Consider the following 17,450-nt stretch of genomic DNA (forward strand, 5'->3'; position numbering starts at 1 on the left):
ACAGAGTCTCTACCACCTCAGACGCCTGAGGAACTTTAAGCTCCCTCTCAAGGTTCTCAGGAACTTCTACACCTGCACCATTGAGAGTGCTGAGAGTATCACCACCTGGATGGGCAGCAGCACCCAGCAGGACTTCTTGGACCTGAGGAGGGTGGTCCGCTTGACTGAGCACACCATCAGAACCACCCTCCCCAACCTACAGGACATTTACAACAAATGATGCAGGTTGAAGGCCAGGAAGATTGCGAGTGAGGCCATCCACCCCAGCCACAGACTGTTCTCTCTGCTACCATCAGGACAGTATTATCGCTGCCTGAAGGTAAACACAGAGAGGATGAGGAGGAGCTTCTTCCAGAAGGCTGTCCTCCTGCTGAACCTGAAACAGTAGGCTCAATAGACAGTCAACCTGCAAATCCTAGCCACTATTCTGTTTACACTTCCCCTTTTTCACCAAAGCACAGGTGTTTAATAAACATGTTAAGTGCATATATATTCCCTTCTTTCTTGAATCTGTTTCCTCATGCAAAATGAAATGCGATTAATATAGATTAAAAATGAATGTTATTTAATCAAGATGAATTGAAATTAATCCACAGCAACCCTGTGATTAATCTGATTAAAAATTTTAATCGTTTGACAACATATATATATATATATATGTATATATATATATATATATATATATATATATATATATATATATATATATATATATATATATATATATATATATATATATATACTGAAACAATAAGCATAATAGCAATAAAGAATAAAAACACAAGAACTATACATACATATTACACACACACACACACACACACAAACACACGCACACACATATATATGTACATATATTGTTCTGTCTCTGTCTCTTCTCTGCAAAAATACATTTACAGGACTGAAAACAGATATAAGCAATGATTTTTTTTAAACTTTAACACAAATATTATCACCTGAAACAGAACATATACACACACACACACACACACACACACACACACACACACACACACACACACACACACACACACACACACACACATACACACACACACATATATATATATATACACATCTTGTGTTTTATTCTTTATTCTTATCATTCTCATTGTTTCGGTTTGGAACAGGTGCACAATGCATTTCACTGTGCATTATACTATGTATAATTGTGTGTGTGATAAATAAAGGTCTTGAATCTTGAATCTTGGTAACTTAAGGTACATAAAACAGTAGTAGGTACTTGACTTGACATAACTGTATGGGGTATAATTGTGTATTGAAATCTCTGAGTCATGTAAAGTCTGATTAAGCCAGATTTCTGACAACCATGATATCAGGGTTTGCCTGTGACAATCAAGCCGAGGCCATATCTGGACTTGAAAGCAGATGGATTTAACAGACTTTTCCCAGAGTCACGGGTGGGTTTCCTTGTAAATGTCTGAGGATAGAAATATTAAAGTTTCTGAATTATAGCCTGTGCCTGAAATAAACAGGTGCATACAGGAGTCTTTTGTAGCACTCACTCTGGAATCGTTCATTGTTGGCCATCGGGAATCCCAACATGAACAAAAAACTGCCAGTCACAATCAGTCACAATCAGTCACTTCCATGTTATTGGACATCCTCACAGTCACTCTCAACACCTGAGCCAATCACCAGCAGTCTCTCTCCCACCTGGAATCCACCCGTTCCTTTGTTTGAAGCACATCAGCTTCATTCAGTCACACACAGCAGTCACTTGAACAACAGGATCACCCCACGCCACTCAGATCTGGACTACCGTTCACTTTTCACAGCCTGGAATCCTGGATGTCACGCCATCAAGGAAAGTGAGTGAAAATTCCTGTTAAGCATGTTGAAAGCTGTTTAGTATCATGCTAATGCTCATGCAAATGCTAACAGGCCTTCACCACTGGAACCATGCTTCCGGATTTCTGAATGCCACCAACCTGAACCAACATGGTGCTGAACATTGGTGAGCAACTAATGGAAAATGTTATAAAATGTTATGAATGATGATGATAATGATGAAACCTGTCTGCTGAACAGGATAGGCTTTGATGGATGATTTGAACTGATGGCGAGCTGCCCTGGAACGAACTGGAAAACAGTCTGACAAGTTTCACGCCTTCACCCACCCCACTCATTGGCAGGCCTCAAGCCCCACAGCTTCATCCCTTCCCCAATGGTGTGGTAGGACTTGTTTGGACTTGTTTGGACTTGTTTTATGACTTAGCTTATCTTTCACTTAAACCATGAATTGTCACTGGATTATTGATATCGAACAAAGCACAGTCACTTTATATTGGTGAAAGTGAAGCTGCTTATTGTGATTTGAATTGATTGCAGGACAGGAAGGTTTGATTTTCTGTTATTGTTTTGTATTTTTGTATTATTATTTGGATCATTGTTTTGCCTTGATACATTCAAGTATTTTCTGTTAATTATTTTTAATACATTACCTGTAACCTAATTTCTGTGGTTTGTCTTCATTAATCTTCACACAGCTCCCAGAGCTGAACCTTTTCATAGCCTAGCCCTTAGCCCACCTAATGGTAGCCTATTTCCATTTGCAAGTGCTACACATTCATGATCAATACTGGGATGTGAAAGACAGGAGCGGAGCTTAAGAATGGGGGACAGGGTGAGTTGTGAGTGTCATGCCTTCATGCTGTGAATGCTTTGCAGGAATGTAACGAGAGTTTCATGTTCATAGATCAGAGATGGGATTCTGCATGGTTTGGATGGATGGGGTCATGTCTGGAGAGGTCTGGTCTATTGTGGAAGATTATGAAGTTGCCCACATGGGGAATGTGTCTTATACTGGAGTACACCTTAATTCAGATGTGCAGTTGTTTAAGTTGGCTAAATTCTATGTCTGCAAAGTGGAGGCAGGTCAGACTGAGAAGATGTATTGTTTGTTTTTGGCCTGCATACTGTACATGAGGGAGACAAAATTATCTTCAATCCTTTGTGAGCACTACAGTTTGAGGTCAGTCACTACGGTGGAGATGGACAGGTGATGATACACCAGCTGCAGAATGGATGTGTTTATGTCCTTAATGAATGCAAATGGGTGGCACAAGGTGTGGCACCTGTTGACCAGTATGTGTTTTGAACCATAGAAAACCCAACAACAAGCACTGGGAGACAAGTCAAATCATTGTCCTCGACAGCAACAACAGAGGATTTCTCAGGGTGCACAGTGCCAGATAAGGGAGATGAAGATAAGGAATAATGCTTCACTGTCTGGCCATTTAACTGAGGGTGAAAACCAGACCTTAGACTGACCGTGACCCCCAAGGCATTGTAGAATGACTTCCATACTTGCAAGGTGAACTGGGTGCCATGATCGGACACTGTCAGTAGGAATTCCATGTAACTGGAAAACCTTGTCCACCATAATATCAGCTGTCTCCTTAGCTGATGGAAGCTTGGGAAGGGGCATGAAATATGCAGCCTTGGAGAACTGGTCCAGGGTGGTGAGAATAGTGGTGCTTCCATTGGACGGGGCCAGACCCATCGTCACAAACACCACAGTGAGGTGGGAGCAAGGTTTCTTAGGAACAGGGGCTGAATCAGACCGAAGCTAGGTTGGTTGCTGATTTTGTTGTGAGCACAGACAGAACATGCAGCAATGAACTGACAGGTGTCCTTCTCCATCGTGGGCCACCAGAAATGTTGTCTGAGCACATGGAGGGTGGCAGGTGGAATGTGCCCTCTGGAAGACCAAAGAGTGGAGGTCGTCAGGTACAAACAGGGAGTTTGGAGGTCTGGTTCCAGGATCGAGTTGGCAAAACACACACCCACATCACAAACACCTCTAAAACCACACAGACACATACAGACACACACACAGACACACATGCACATACACACATGCACATACAGACACACAAAATGAAAAATTGAGATTATGCGTGTTACTGTTTGATCTCAGATCAACTAAAACTTTCTCATGCAGGTGCCACATCACCCGTCCACAACAAATCTCAAGTTTTAACAATTTCAAACAAATGAGACATTTCTAGAAAGCATAGTTTACTAACGGGGAATGTGTTCAGAGGCTATAAAGATGCTGCAAATGACAGCACCACCAGTTCTCTCTTTGCTGAAGCCATGAGTGCAGTTTTCAGGTTTCAGTACCCAGCAGGTCATAGATCAGATTTTTTTTCCAGACATCCAGGAGTAACAAGAAGGACTGTAAAACAGATACTGTGTGCTGCACATATAAGAAATATGTTAGCCAAATCCATGCACACACTTGCATACTGTCCTACATATGCTAATTAGAATTTCATATGTTATTCATTTTTTTTGTTTTGTATCGATTATTTTATTTTATTCTTGTTATTGTTATAGATTTTGCACCTTGCGGGTGGGAGCAATGATTCAAAAGATGTGAGATTAGTATTTTGTAGTTGAGTTTCAAAGTTTTCCATTCCGTTGTACAGTATATAGTACACTGTTTCCCTTCAAAAATGCATTTCAAGCTACTTTCTTTACATTTCTGGTACTTTCTTAGAGATAGAACTACTATCTCTTGCTAAACAAATAATGTTTACACCTATGTAGTACCTTAAGCAGCAATAATAGTGATGATAAACCTTTACTTTAGTAAACAGTTATAACATGTGTGATGTAATAAAAACGATTGGGTTCCACTGACTAAATACATTCTTTCTGCCCTCTGAAGAGGGAAAAACCCAGACATTCACAACATGTGTGATGTGTGACAGGTTGTTTCTTCATGTAAAATAGAATTTTTGTTGGAAATTCTATTAATCTGCTCTATTTTAGAGGCACGGTGGAAGTGGGTCATTTTTGACCCTGAGGACAAGGGGAGTGCACAGGATCTGAAGACAGCACAAGGGTTAATTGTCAGGAGAAGATCATGGTCAGGTGTGCCACTCCCCATCACAGGTGTCCTAACTCAGCTAATTATCCAATCAGACCTGTTCAGTGAAAGTACACACTCCTCACTTACGCCCAAAAAGGGAGGGGGAAAAGCAACGGAGGGAGAACGGCCAGCTAAGCAGTGGAGGTGTAGATCATGACATTTATTTCAGTTATATCATATGTTTTATTAAAAACAAATGTTTTAATAACAAAACCTTAAAATGAAACAAAACACCCTTTTAACTATACCACATTTGGGGTCCTCTTTTGTGAATCATTCCTATCAAATCAGGTGAATGCCCCAGCTCAGGTTTAGCAGTTCTTGTGTCAGGGCCCCTGCCTGCCCCTCACCCTTTTCTGTTGGCTCTCCCTCATGTTCTGCGCTGCTCTCCAGCAGCAGTCAATTAACTGCAATCACCAGAGATTCTGGACAGCTGCAGATTGGCAAACCTGACTCATCCGCTCTGCAATAAAGTCTGGCTCTGCACTCCACTCAGCACCAGATCCAAAGCTCAGCTACCGCAGTCAGAGAGCAGGTCCTCGGAAGTAAATTTTGGTACTTTGGAATGCTGTTCTAATGTCTGTTCTGTTCTGCCTGCAGTCCTGCCCACCACACTGCTACAGTCCTCCAGATAGAGGACTTGGACCTCTGCAGTTATCCAGATAAAGGACGTTAATCCCTGGTGGGTTTCTGGAAGCTGGATCCGCCTCCCCAGGAAGACCTGGACCACCTGACTGCTCCGCTCGACCCGGCTGCTTGCTGGATCACTGGATCCTCCCACCCGGACCGGTTGCACCCCTGGCTCTCCCCTCTGTCCGCCGCCACTCTTTGCCGATCGCCGTCAACGTGTGCCTCCCCGACTGCCGGCCCCACCTTCAGTCCTAGTTTGATTATGCGCCCCCTCCCCCCCCAATTCTGTTTTGTTTAGTTGTTATTATTGATTTAAACCCATTTAATTGGAATCTGTCTCTGCCTTTCTGTGTGCTGTCCCTTTGGGTTGTTTTGTATCAACTTTAAAGTGTATTAGGTGTGCTTTGAATGTCAACATTACCAAAGTATATCTAAATATAAAGAAAAGATACCAACCAGCAAGACAGAGGAGAGAGGCCTACTCTGTGTGTGGGCATGCAAATCTTGCTTTATAGCATGGGCTTCCCCATTGACAGATGGCATCCCATACAAAAAAAGAAAAAAAATTTCTCTTTGGCACGAAACTATGGAATAAAACTGCTAAATCATGAAAAGAAATCTGATAAATATGGACAATACATTCTTTGGTCTGTGAAGACCAAAAAAACCCCCCAAAAAACATGTTTGACTCAGCATGCTTAGGGTGAACCTGGCCAGAACTGCCACAATGAATGCACAATCCTGACAGCCCTGACCTATCAGTACGCAGCCAGCCAGCTGGTGTCATTGTTGACAGAGCATGATGCTGACTCAGTTGTAATCATCTGTTCAAGAATCTTGGGCCAAAAGTGACCTACAATGGGATACTGTGTTGGAATGAAGTGTTATTTCTGCTTAGCATTGGGAAGCATAGATTTCCTATTTGTTGAAATATTTACATTGTTGTTAGTCAAAAAAAAAAGTGACCCGTGACTACCTCATTTGCTTAAATCACTGTGGTTACCCCTCCTGCATTTACATTTCCTGATTACAGAGAATCTCAAAGGTTATACTTTCTTCCAGGTTAACACAAGGCATGTATAACTAAAAAGTAATATTGGAGATGTGAATAGAGTGGAGCAGAGCTCAGAATGAAATTATGATTGAAATTCAGTTGAGATGAGCCGTCTCTGGAATAGTCAACTCTAAACCAAGCTAACAGCCACTTTTTTTTCTCTTTATTAGCTTCATCTCAATTCCATCAATTCAAATTTAGTCAAGATTGGACTGGGGCTCCAAAAAAAAAAAAAAAATGCCCTAGATGTTTTTAGCCATACCAGCCCATGACAGCCAGCCAGTGTATAGTCTACAACCCCTGCTGCAACAATGTACATACAGTAAAGGGCTGTAAAGTTTGTGAACTCTCTGCAGTTTTCTACATTTTTGCTCAAATTTGACCCATTATCAGAGTTTCAGAAGTCCTAAACATAGATAAACAGAACTCAGTCTAACAAATTACATAGGAATACATTTATTTTTTTTTTGAGGAAAATTACTCCATAATCCATATGTGTAACGGGCAAACGTATATGAACCTCTAGGATTAACAGTTAATGTGACAGTATAAAATTCTTATGATTAGTAAAACATAATTCCTACTCTTCATTTGTACAGCAGCTGTATTCTCTAATTTGCTGTTGCAGTGACGAATAATTTTTCTGAAATATTAAAGTTAAAAAAATGAAGCTGTCTGGATGGTCCATTGCTGCATTTCTTTGTCAAAGAGACAAGCCACCATTGTAATGCTTGGCTTTACATCTGAACTTTGCCTGTTCACACCTGGGAATGTTGCTGCCCCAGCTCAAAATACTAACTGTGCTAATTTGCTAAAAAAAAAAAAAAAAAAAAAAGAACATTGCAGTATATGTTGTGTTGTTAAGATGAACAACACAAATAAAAAGTCAACAAGTGACTCATGTCACGAAACTCCACCTGGGCTGTTGAATGAGCCAGTTCTTCTTGGGTCTTTGCCCAATTTTGTTTCCTTCCAGGAGCATCTATTGTCAAAATTCCAAATGTTGCATAAAAAACTGCAAGCAAGCAAACAAATAAACAACAAAAAAAAAACATTCAAACAAAAAATAACCAGTAGAAGCAGGAGTATTTACCCAAGGCAAGCACTAACATCACAGTCTGACTGTGTAGGTGCCATATGCAGAGACATTGTTTTTTATGTTTGTATTGGCATCAGCTGTTCGTTTGATACCTTTCACTCACATCACGGGGTGTGTGGTCAAGAAGCGGTGGTTTGACTGATTGAATGAATGGCATTATATTCACCTGTTCACTGCGGCGGCTGCATGGAGAGGGGCTGAGTAGGGAGATCATACTTTTTTGTTGATCGCTGCATCTAACTGCAAATTGAGCATTTGAACAGCTTGTTTTGCCTTGCCTTGTTTAGCTGGTTTGTTCAGCATTGGAAATAAATACAACAGTCGGAAACTCGGAAATGGCAGCGAGTCAGCAGTGCAACGCTCCCTCACTTAGGCTCTCAGTGACTTCGTTTTTAGTTTGAAGTCACGATAGACTGTGTTTAGGGGCATAAAGTTAAATGTTGCTGTTTGTCCACATTCTTTACTTCAGTGCTGAGGTAGCCACTTTCACCATTGCTGCCTACATCAGCTATTCAAGTAAGTCTGTGTTGTGCTCAATGATGACTACTGATGGACTTTCAGCTGAAGACACAGCTGACCAATCTGAACTTTCAATACTGTATCACTGGGGGTGTCCTCACAACAAGTTACCCACTTGTTGTTTTACATTTATGTTGGATGATTCTGTAAGAGCTGTTCAAAGAGGCAAGATCAAGTTTTAGGGAATGATGGTAGGTAAGAGTGAAAAAAACATAAATGAAATGTTTACAATATAAACTTGACCTCCTGCATGAAAATCTGACATTCCTGTCCACCACATTAAACTTCCACATCTTGCATCCTGTCTTGCTACATTTACACTGAAGAAACAGCATGAGGAGCCAAGGCATGGACTCTCTAAAGATCCCCTGCTGTATCTGGGAGCTGGACATTTTCAGCAGATATTGCAAGTCAGTTAGTGCATATTTGTTTGAGAACACACAACATCCTGCTGCTGGCTCACAGTCCATCCCTCTTCAAATCACTGCTGAACAGGTGCACCCAGTTATCTAGCCATTACAAACTGGTCTTTGTCAAAGTTTCAAAAGTTGTCAAAGTCTTCACATCTGCATATTTGCAATACATTTATTTAGTGTTGATCAAATGTTGATTTTATCCCAGATCTTGACATATACCACTGCAAGATACACTCACTGGCCTTTTTATTAGGTACACCTTGCCAGGAGAAGGTTGGACCCCCTTTTGCCTTCAGAACTGCCTAAATTCTTTGTGGCATACTTTCAACAAGGTGTTGGAAACATTCCAAAGAAATTTTGGTCCCTATTGACATGGTAACGTCATGCAGTTGCTGCAGTTTTGTCAGCTGCACATTCATGATGCCCATTTTCCATTCCACCACATCTCAAAAGGTGCTCAACTAGATAGTGATCTGGTGACTGTGGAGGCCATTTGAGTATAGTAAACTCAGTTCATGTTCAAGAAACCAGTTTGAGATCATTTGGGCTTCGTGACATGGTACATTATCCTGCTGGAAGTAGCCTTCAGAAGATGGGTACACTGTGGTCATAAAGGGATGGACATTGTTAGAAACAATACTCAGGTAGGCTGTGGTGTTAAAACCATGCTCAATTGGTTCTAAGGGCCCCAAAGTGTGCCAAGAAAATATCCCCCACACCATTACACCGCCAGCAGCAGCCTGAACCATTGATACAAGGTAGGATGGATCCATGCTTTAATGTTGTTTACATCAAATTCTGACAATCTGAATGTCGCAGCTGAAATGGAGACTCATCAGACCAGGCAACATTTTTACAATTTTCTGTTGTTCAATTTTGGTGAACCTGTGCAAATTGTAGCCTCAGTTTATAGTTCTTTGGTGACAGGAATGGCACCTGGTGTGGTCTTCTGCTGCTGTAGCCCATCTTCTTGAAGGTTTGGCATGTTGTGTGTTCAGAGATGGTATTCTGCAATTCCTTGGTTGCAGCAAGTGGTTATTTGAGTTACTATTGCCTTTCTTTCATCTCCAACCAGTCTGCCCATCACATCAACAAGGCATTTTCATCCATACAACTGCCACTCACCGGATATTTTCTCTTTTTTTGGAGCATTCTCTGTATACCCAAGAGATGGCTGTGTGTGAAAATCCCAGCAGATCAGCAGCTTCTGAAATACTCAGAACAGTCCACCAGGCACCAACAGCCATGCTACGTATTTGGTCACTTAAATCTTCTAACCCTAACCCTTTCTTCCGTATTCTAATGCTTGGCTTGAGCTTGAGCAAGTTGTCTTGACCACATCTACATGCCTAAATGACTGAGTTACGGCCATGTGATTGGATGATTAGCTATTTGTGTTAACAAGCAAATGAACAGCTGTACCTAATAAAGTGGCCGTGGGTGTAATTATCTGGGAGTGGCTGTAATGTTTTGACTCATCAAGGTAGGGCCTGCTTCTTCCCCTATTAATGAAATCACAAGATGCAAACAGTATGACTAAAATAAATTTTAAAAAATGTACATCTACAGGTAGTCGTAACTTGAATTACAGATATTGACTGGATACAGTCTGTATCCAGACAAAAAAAAAAATGTCTGACAGCACAGCCATGAAGAAAAACTCTAAAAAAATTTAATGTAATTTTCAATAACAAATTCTTTTTTTAATAACAAATTTTCTTTTCAATGACAAATATTTTTTCAATGAAAAATTTTATTTTCAATGACAAGTTTTTTTTTAAAATGACTTATACTGTCTCTGTTTTAGCTCCATAACAAAGGAACAAAAAAATTTGAGGAAAGTCATAAAACACTACAGGCTCTGTTCCTGTGAAATACAGTGAAGGAGGAGGCACAACAAACATTTGTAGTTTTCCTGACCATCACCTTTAGTGTAAGCCCGGCGTAATTTGGCAAACCACTGAGTAGAAGTACATAATATAAGTAGGTAACTTTTCCAGCATAATTCAGACATTCTCACTACAATGTCAGAAAGACGCAAGATGAACATGATATTTACATGCAAGCTTAGACAATACAGCAAGTGACGCATAACACAAAGGCTAACAAGCTCAAAGCAGCTTATTAAAGTGTCCAAATAAGAAACGTTAACTAAAAACTCGGGACTGGGCTAATGTTGGCCATAATGCAAGCAAATATTGAACTGTAGCTGATTAACTTTCTGAGCAAAGAAAACACACGTTGTGACCTGATATTAGATACTGATTCAATCCTTTCTCCATATCAGCGGCAGTTTAAAATTAGAAATAATTAATGTAGTTACTGCTGCTGTTCCATGCATAAATACATGCAGCTCTCTCTATTTCAAGACACGCATGAATACTGCTGCTGTCTGATGCTGTTGGTATTTAATAAACAAAGGGAATAGTCCTAAACAGCTGGAAGCAACAAAGTAAAATAAGATTTTCAGTGTGACAGCTTACCTGACTGATGGGAAGACAAATCGGCCAACACAGTATAATTTATTTGACAATGTGCCTTGATCCTGGCCCCAAGTGATCCTGTCTCCATGCTCTCTTGGGGTAATTTAGGGGGTTAGAAGCAGAGTGATCCAACCCACAAAAAATACGAACTGAGTTTTATATAATTCCTGTAATATTTTATGGTCTAGATTTTAGTGGCAAAATGGTCTAACCAATTAACCAACTAAATTTAAGATTTTTTTTTTAAAGTTTCAGGTGCTGGTGATACACTTGCACAAATGTGTACAGCTCTCTCTCTTTGGAGACACTGGTGGCTACTGCTTCTGTCTGACACAGCATGATTTACTGTCAGATCATGGCCTGCTGGCCTGACTGACCTTCTCTCCATGCTCTCTAGGGCCAACTTATGATTAAAATTGTTAAATGAAGTTACCAGTGCAAATGCGCACAACTCACTCTCTTTGGAGACATACATATGGGTCCTACTGCTTTCTGTTCAAGCAAGTATTTAATAAACTCAGAGAAAATAATCCTAAACAGCAGGAACTTAAGCACTTGTTATCTTATGAGATAAAAAAGCAAACCCTGATGACACTCATATTTGGTGAGCATCATTAATTGAAGCTATTAGTGTCCGTTTTTTATCTCACTGTAGCTTTATTTTTTATGGGCATTTTATTTTGTAGCTTAATGGATATGGCATTTTTAGCAAACTAAGTGAAAAAGATGTGTTATGATTCTGCCGCACCCACTGTATTCAGTGTGGTGTTTTTGGATGAATATTGGTGCTGATGTGTGGTGATAAGTATTATTTGTGTGCCTGCTATGTTGTGGAGGTGGTCGTTCCACTTCAAGATAATGATGATAATATCCCCGAAAACTTGTCATCCTGGCTCTCCCATGCCAAGGTATCTTGGATGTATTTCATCAATCTCTAGTTGTGACAGTAATTTCCGCATATTGGAACACTGTGCTAGAAGTTGTTTCTTACTTAGCTTAGGATTGTTGGGTTTCGAAGTTCAATGTTCTCTGCCCAAGTCCATGAATGGCTTGTGTCAGTCGCCCACTTCTTATCAGGTCACCCTGGTTCCCCAACACCTGACATGGAACTTGATGTCCTTTGAAGCAATGTGAATAAATATATGCCAATACATACTTGTTCAGTCAGAGAAAGTTATGTATGCACTCACAGAGCTCCATGAGAAGCCAGACACTGCCTACTGTACTGTGTAATAATTTAATTTCAATTAAATGTTCTTTATAAAAGGCTAGTTTATAACATACACTATATTGCCAAAAGTATTCGCTCACCCATCCAAATAATCTAAAATCACTTCCAATCACTTCCATGGCCACAGGTGTATAAAATCAAGCACCTAGGCATGTAGACTGCTTTTACAAACATTTGTGAAAGAATGGGTCGCTCTCAGGAGCTCAGTGAATTCCAGTGTGGAACTGTGATAGGATGCCACCTGTGCAACAAATCCAGTCGTGACATTTCCTCACTCCTAAATATTCCACAGTCAACTGTCAGCTGTATTATAAGAAAGTGGAAGTGTGTGGGAACGACAGCAACTCAGCCACCAAGTGGCAGGCCACGTAAACTGACGGAGTGGGGTCAGCAGATGCTGAGGCGCATAGTGCAAAGAGGTCGCCAACTTTCTGCAGAGTCAATCGCTACAGACCTTCAAACTTCATGTGGCCTTCAGATTAGCTCAAGAACAGTGCTTCAGCAGAGAGCTTCATGGAATGGGTTTCCATGGCCGAGCAGCTGCATCCAAGCCACACATCACCAAGTGCAATGCAAAGCGTCGGACGCAGTAGTGTAAAGCACGCTGCCACTGGACTCTAGAGCAGTGGAGACGCATTCTCTGGAGTGACAAATCGCACTTCTCCATCTGGCAATCTGATGGACGAGTTTGGGTTTGGCGTTTGCCAGGAGAACGATACTTGTGTTGGACTGCACTGTGCCAAGTGTAAAGTTTGGTGGAGGGGGGATTATGGTGTGGGTTTGTTTTTCAGGAGCTGGGCTTGGCCTCTTAGTTCCAGTGAAAGGAACACTGAATGCTTCAGCATACCAAGACATTTTGGACAATTCCATGCTCCCAACTTTGTGGGAACAGTTTGGAGCTGGCCCCTTCCTCTTCCAACATGACTGTGCACCAGTGCACAAAGCAAGGTCCATAAAGATATGGATGACAGAGTCTGGTGTGGATGAACTTGACTGGCCTGCACAGAGTCCTGACCTCAACCCGATAGAACACCTTTGGGATGAATTAGAGTGGAGACTGAGAGCCAGACCTTCTAGTCCAACATCAGTGTGTGACCTCACAAATGTGCTTCTGGAAGAATGGTCAAAAATTCCCATAAACACACTCCTAAACTTTGTGGACAGCCTTCCCAGAAGAGTTGAAACTGTTATAGCTGCAAAGGGTGGACTCACGTCGTATTGAACCCTATGGATTAGGAATGGGATGTCACTTACGTTCATATGCGAGTCAAGGCAGGTGAGCGAATACTTTTGGCAATATAGTGTATGTCATATCAAGGCAATTCAAAAATTTTTTGAGTGCAACTCTAGTTCTCTGCCTTTGGATTCAAGTGTCTGACAATAGCATCTAAATTAAATTCCCAAAGTATCCAGACTTGACCGTCTTTGTCCTTGCAATAATTCTATCTTTTCATTTTTCAGCAGCATTCAGATTGAAAGCAAACCAACAGCTAGAGTGGGAGACATCATGGTGTAGATTGATTTGCAGCAGCTGTAACAACATTGGCATGATGCCTCAGAACATGCCATGTGTGGTGTGTTTGTTTTATTAAACCAGTGGGTCACATGTAGTGTCTACATGTATGAAGCAAAGTTAGCACAGTTTTATCGGTTATTTAAAAAAACCTCCAGTGAAAATCAAGTTTTTACCCTGTTGCCATAACCATATGGTCTTTTTATAAGCAAGAACACATATCACAGGTGATTGAGGGATCTGCACATTCTGAAGTAAGGGGTTATTTTCATGGAAGATAAGGTATAAATATGCAATGTTGAAATACTCTATCCCAGATGACATAGAGTGAAGGCAGGGTACTTCCCAGACAGGATGTAAGTCCATCTCAAGGCCAACACAGAAGACAAACCACCATGCATGATCATATGCAAGCCAAAGGCCAATTTAGAATTATCAATTAACCTACTGGGCATGTCTTCAGACTGTCAAAGAAGCCACAGTACCTGAACATGCAAACTCCACATAATTGCTTATACTGCTGCTTTAGTACAGCACTGTTTTCTGTCTGAATCGTCCCTAATGAAGGGATGCTAAAAAGAGTGGTATGATGGGATGTATGACTTGGTGTTACTTAGTGTCTCTTTGTAATGGTACAAGCAATACTAATTGGCTTAAGTACCCTTTAACATGGTTAAATCTGTATATTCAACTGCCCGTATTGTTATGTTTTATATTTAATCCAGTAAAACAATTTACCAAGGGGTAATGGCTTGGAAACAAGGGGTGCCAAATGACTGTCAGAGATAGATGAAACCTGCTGTCTCCATCATGATTTAAGTGAAGTATGAGCCTGACTGCATTAAATTAGACAACTGCTTCTCCATATGCAAATTTTAAGAGTGCATGACCTCACTCACAGGTCCCCTATCAAAACTTAGATTGATTCACTTCAGAGGAAGCTATTACAGAAAGAACAATTGATGCGTCAGTTCCTGAGGAGTGTTTCATCCATCACTGTCCAATGGCCTTATTAGTATTTCACTACAAAGGAAATCCTAATTCACTCTTGGCGTAAAGATGCTGCTGCTAACTACTTTGTTTTATATGGAAACTCTTATCAATACTTTCCTCAGTCACATTTCTCATTCATTTAGGGCACACACATACGCACACATGCACACACGCACACACATGCATACACACACACACGGGGGAACAGATACTCATATACACTTTCCTGAGGAGAGACAATTAGTTACCATCTGCAAGGACTCTGCAAAATGGTGGAAAAAGGTAATCAACAGCTTGTCGGACTACTCATTACTTCTTCATTATGGAGTGGAAACAAACACCTGAGCTTAGAGGCAGCTCTTCACATTGACGTTGACACACACAAAGGCACACACAGACAGACTGTCACACAGATGAAGAGGAGCTGATAGACAGCTTTTACAGCTCAGTCTCTTTCTGAAAGAAGCAAACAATGTATTTCTATAAGTGTGCTGCCACACAAAATTGTCACCAACTGCATCAGCATTGTTAAGGCACTGCATGCCTTCCTGCCTACTGCTGCCCAGGCTTTGCCCACCTGGAAGCACAAAATGAAAGCACAGCACCCTGAGAAAGGAGCATTAATCCTTTTGTACTTAAGTATTTCCTCTGAAGTGTTCACTTTACACTGCGCACATTCACGACAGACACTTTATGTGAAATTCACAAATGGACAGACACTGTACTTTCTAATTCAAAGTGGAACAATATGGTATCAGCAGATGTTGGGTGTGTGTAATATATGTGTACAAAAATTGTCAAAGAGTGGTTCTTCCACATCTTCGGGTTCCCTGCCAGAGGCTTGGGAGTTTGAGGATTCTGCGTAGTATCTAGCTGTTCCTACGCCTTCACCTTTCTGAACAGAGACCTCAGATATTTTAAATGGTAAATGGTCTGTATTTATATAGTGCATTACTATATCTGAAACGATACCCAAAGCGCTTTACATTATACTTCACATTCACACACGTCTTTGTTAGGGACCTCAACATGAGCTCTCGAGGCCAGGATCGAACCAGCAACCCTCCGGTTACAAGACGGCCACTCTACCCACTGAGCCATGCCCCTATGACATGGCTTTTAACTACGATCTGCAGGAGCAAATCTGACAGTCTGGAGGTCTCAGCCTCTAATGTCTACAATTCTACAGTTTTACATTTTCATTTAGTAAATGAAAATGCTTTTTTCCCAAAATGACATATATCTAATGCTCCTCTTATTACTGGAATCACTTTGGATCTCTCCCTCCAAGTTGGTTTGGAGTTTTAATGTCTTGACATCAGTTGTATCCATGTTGTATACTATTCCAGACTGATATCTGACGACTGGTGGGGCATATAAGCTGAATGCCACAGTGGTACAATTATCATTTTATGAACAGCAGGTTGGGGGTTTTGAGATCGAGCATGCCTCCTCAGACTTATACCCCATTGCTGTTAAAGTGAGCAAAATTTAACTACATCCATACTGGCATCAACCAGACTAACAAGATTTTTGTCAGATGTTGTGGTCCACGACATTCTGATGAGAAGTGGGTTACTGAAACAAGACATATATGAGCAAGACCTGAAAAATGTATGTGTACATACAACTCCAGAGAACATCTGCAAACCAAGCTGAAAATTACAGTTTACAGATACAGTCCATTACATTGGCAAAAATGCTAGTTCTATCTATTTTCAATTAAAAATGTGAAAAAAAACTTCATTGGTTTCAAAAACTTTTCTTTAACTAGTTACTTTAGCCTATTCAGCCTACTAGCCTTCCCGGAGAGAGCTTCACATAGATAGAACTGCAATAACCAGTACAAAAACATCTCTTGTTATTGGGCCATCTAACAACTGTTTTTGGGACAAATAAGTTTCCAAATGGAAGCTATCATTGCATAACAGCACAAAGGGACATATACAGACAGATAAGTCATGAAACACACATTTTGCTACAAATGGGAAGAGTAACAAGGGAACCAAGTGATTTGCTGAAAAGATATATTCAACCCATGCTAGTGTGGTGTGTGCATTTTAGATTTACAGAAAGATATCAGTTGTCTCCATTAAACCCCTAGGGGGCAGTATTCTCTCTCTATATAGTGAAATATATTGTAAAAAAAAAAGTAAAAACAATGTCTATGCACAATTAGATGATATGTGGCATAGCAAGTAAAGTTGCAATGTGCTGAACGTGTGAATTGAAAATGCTACTAAAAAAATCACCACTTCGAACATTTTGTGATGAAGGGGATGCTCAATGAAGAAATACCCTCTGACCACAATCTTGGTTGCGCTGTTTGTATTTCCTTAGACTTGCAAATGCAGAAGTAACAAATTGTGACAATCTAATGTAAAGTATGAGATCTTCATGTCTTAGTTCTGCAGTGAAAGCTTGCAAAACGTTTCTGTCAAGTTAATATTCACGTGCTGGCTCTCAGTAAGTTTGAGTAAGTCTGAATGTCGGTGAGCATGCCCATGCACCCAGCTGAGTGGTTGTGTCCTACTGAGGAGCGAGCGGACACACATCTTCTGTGTGACAAATATTAGCAAAATGTTAAAATATTGACAAAACACATTAGG

At 40.7% G+C, this 17,450-nt stretch overlaps 1 long non-coding RNA gene across 2 annotated transcripts; it reads left to right on the plus strand.

Moving 5' to 3' along the window:
- The first annotated feature begins 1,699 nt into the window (after nt 1-1,699).
- LOC118470232 (uncharacterized) lies at nt 1,700-7,257 on the plus strand. Of its 2 annotated transcripts, none has more exons than XR_004847268.2 (4): nt 1,700-1,832; nt 1,906-1,978; nt 2,053-2,196; nt 5,504-7,257. It is a non-coding gene; the product is annotated as an uncharacterized LOC118470232 (long non-coding RNA). The 2 variants fall into 2 exon arrangements; XR_004847267.2 differs by having other exon boundaries at nt 2,053-2,191.
- The last annotated feature ends 10,193 nt before the right edge of the window (nt 7,258-17,450 follow it).

This window comes from Amphiprion ocellaris, chromosome 13 (assembly GCF_022539595.1).
Source record: "Amphiprion ocellaris isolate individual 3 ecotype Okinawa chromosome 13, ASM2253959v1, whole genome shotgun sequence".
In the NCBI taxonomy this organism is placed as follows: domain Eukaryota; kingdom Metazoa; phylum Chordata; class Actinopteri; family Pomacentridae; genus Amphiprion; species Amphiprion ocellaris.